Here is a 3567-nt window from a genome sequence, read left to right as displayed (position 1 = left end):
AGGTCATACTGGAGTAGGGTGGGCCCCTAATTCAATATGACTGATGTCCTTATAAGAAGACAGCAAAGGGAAGACACAGAGACGGTGGGGAGAATGCATGCCATGTCAGTCCGAGGCGGAGACTGGAGTCATGCAGCTGTAAGTCAGGGCATGCTAAAGATTGCTGGCAACTGACCAGCAGGTACAAGGAGGAAGGAAGGATTTCCCTACAGGTTCAGAGAGAGCAGGGCCCTCTCTGTTGATGCCCCTCAATGTCAACACCTTGGCTCAGGGCTTCTGGCCTCCAGAACATGAAAGAATAAATTTCTTTTGTTTTAAGCTACTCAGTTGCACTTGGTCATGGCAGCCCTAGGAAACAAATACACCCCTTGTGCCCTACAAATGAAGACATTTTTCTGATGGGTTATCTGTGCAGCTTCAGTGAAATGTTGTGTCTCAGCCATGGTTTCTGGGAGGGTGGTACCTGCTTCGCTGCCTGCCATGTGTCCAGCTCGCCCTGATAGAAGCAAAGTTAATCTCTAAGAATATTACTTTTACAACTTCTGGCCTCGTGATAATTTAACTTACATATCAAAATGCTATTCGGAATATTACATATTAGTACATAAGAGATTTCACAAAAAAATCATAGGTACAACATACAGGACTTTCTTCATATAATATTCAATATACAATTTTTCACGTTATTTACTCCCAGAATTCAGTTTAAAATTGTCTAATGTATGCAAGTGTGATCTTATGATTCTAATGATGACAATGAAAATAAATAATACAAATACTAAAAATGACTTCCTGTTGTCGAAATGAGCGAGTAAGAACCAATTATAAAGTGGGTGTGTTTTGTGTGTGAGATACGGAAGTCCCTTGTCATCATTTGAATATCCTGACAAGGTACAGAGCGCGACGACAGGAGTGAAGATTGCTTGCTGCAGGGGTGAGGCGATCGCTGGGGAGAAGCAACTGCAGTCTTATATTTGACAATTAATTTTGCATTAAAATGCCCATTACAATCCCCAGGAGATGCTGCTGCTGCACAGAATTCACATATCCAGGAACGTGGTAAATGACCACAGAGTCGGCTGTCCACGGCCTCTCTGCATATGTGTATGTACCTGAGCTGGGAGCTGCCCGGTACCAGTTATCCAGACTTCATTTTATACTTTCCATCAAGCATTCGGTGATTTATGTTAAAGCCCTGATAGTCAACATCCTCTTTCCAATTAGTATTATAAAAGCATTTACTAAGAATTGTAATTGAAGACGGTTCTGTCGGGAGCTGTAGCCAAAAAAATGATCTATTCACAGGATCTGTGCTATGGAAACTTATAATCTGAAAGGATCATGAGCTTATTTCACATGACGGGCCAATACAAGATGGGTGAAGTATTTATACAGGTAATGCCCATTTTAAGGTTGAAAAGCAGGAATTATTACATAATGTAGTATTAGTTTGCTAGGGCTGCCATAACAAAGTATCGCAGAGTGGGTGGCTTCAACAACAGAAATGTATTGTCTTACAGTTCTAGAGGCTAGAAGTCCAAGATGTCAGCAGGCTTATTCCTTCTGCAGGGTCTCCCCTTGGTGTGTAGACGCCGTCTTCTCCCTGGGTCTCTTCATGGGGTCTTCCCTGTGTATGTGTCTCTATATCCGCATTTCCCCTTCTTATTATAAGGATGCCAGTCATATTGCATTAGGGCCCCCCAAATGACTTCTTTTTAAGTTGATTACACTGTAAAGACCCTATCTCCAAATGCAGTCACATTCTAGGTACTGGCGCTTAGGACGTCAACATGAGTTTTGGGGGGCACAATGCAGCTTATAAAAAAATGTGGTTTTCTCGTTGTTTTTTGTTGTTGTTGTTGTTTTTTCATTCCTGGTTTTATGTGTTATGGGTTTTACAGAGGAAGAGAGGGACGCGCCGACCTCTTTAGTCAGCCTGGTAATCTTCATGATGAAGCTGGGGTTTGGGGAACACTACATATGATATGAGCAGGCTAAGTACAGAGATTTTAAAAAACGCTTCCTTAATGTGCCTTTTCTTCTGTGTCTACTGAATCTGGAGAAAAGCTCAGCACATGATTTTGGTTTTGAATGTCTCACAGCTTGGTCAAGACTCATGAGACAGCGCGGGCCTTTTGCCTCTGGAGCCTCGGCTATTCCGCGAGGCTGGCACGCATGTCTCCCGCGTGTTGCCGGGTCCAAGGGCCACATGTCACGCCACCAGGTGGCACCGCCAACCTGCACGGTGAGGTTCTGGACAATATGGAGTGTGCAGTAGCACCGAAGACTCCTGATTCCCAGTCCGTTCTCAGTCGGAATGCTTTTTCTCTCTTTTTTTAACTGAGGAGCAATTAACATAACATAAAATTAAGCATTTTAAAGTGAACAACTCAGTAGCATTTAGTACATTCCCAATGTGTGCAACCACCACCTCTGCCTAGCTTCAAAATTTTTTACCGCACCCACAGGAGGCCCCATGGCAGCAGTTACTCCACATTACCCCGCCTACCCAGCCCCCAGCAACCACCAATCCGCATTCTGTCTCTACATATCTGCCTCTTTCGGATATTTCATATAAACAGGATCATATGCTATGTGACCTTTTGTGTCTGGCTTCTTTCACATCACATAGCGTTTTCAAGGTTTGTCCTCGTTGTGTGAGTACTTCATTCCTCTTTGCAGCTGAATAATATTCCATTGCATGGATATACCACAATGTGCTTACCCATTTATTTACTGATGGACATTTGGGCTGTTTCCACCTTTTGGCTGCTGTGACCAGTACTGCTGTAAACATGTGAGTATACGTATCAATCTAATTATCACACAGTATTTGTCACCAACTAGCTCCGATTTTTCTAAATTGAAATAACAAAACACTTTTTCAACATTTTATTTTAAAATTGATTAAAGTTACATATGCACATAGCTTTTAAAAAGCAGGACAATATTATAAGGCTTATAATTAAAAACAATCATCCCTTGTCTCACCTAGTGATTTGCTCCCCAGAGTTCTCAGCCCTGTTTCTCACCCCGCTTGCTCAGTGCTGAGTATCCCCCATCTGAAGCCAATGGCTCCAGGACTCAAAATCTAGCTCCTGTGCAAAGAGTGACAGAGGTTGGAGCCCTCACTGCGCAATGTTGAGGGGGACGCAGACTCCAGCCACACGCCTTGGTTCACCTTGCCCGGCCACTGCAACTCCATTCCCTAATGCACCACTCTGCTAAGTCACATGTCTGTCGGCACTTCTTGTACACTGCTGTCTCTTCTCCTCTCCTCTTTGCCCGTATGTATTTGTACATTTTATTCCTATAATGGCATGGATTGAAGTCTTGAGGAGGAGATAAATGCATGTGTTCAATCCACCTTGTTTACCTGGAAAGCCAGTAAATTCCTTTTTAACAATAACTTTGTCATCCTCTTAACTTATTAAAATGCAATATATCTGCCGCAGAAAACACAAAAAAGGAGAAAAATTTTAAACTGCTCTCCAGATTTGGTTTCCCCACAAAACTAACGCTGAGATTATTTGGGTGCAAGTAATTTTGCAGAGAGTTGATCCCAGG

The sequence above is a fragment of the Galeopterus variegatus genome, unplaced genomic scaffold, assembly GCF_000696425.1.
Source record: "Galeopterus variegatus unplaced genomic scaffold, G_variegatus-3.0.2 Scaffold703, whole genome shotgun sequence".
Taxonomy (NCBI): domain Eukaryota; kingdom Metazoa; phylum Chordata; class Mammalia; order Dermoptera; family Cynocephalidae; genus Galeopterus; species Galeopterus variegatus.
Note: the sequence above shows the minus strand (reverse complement) of the source record.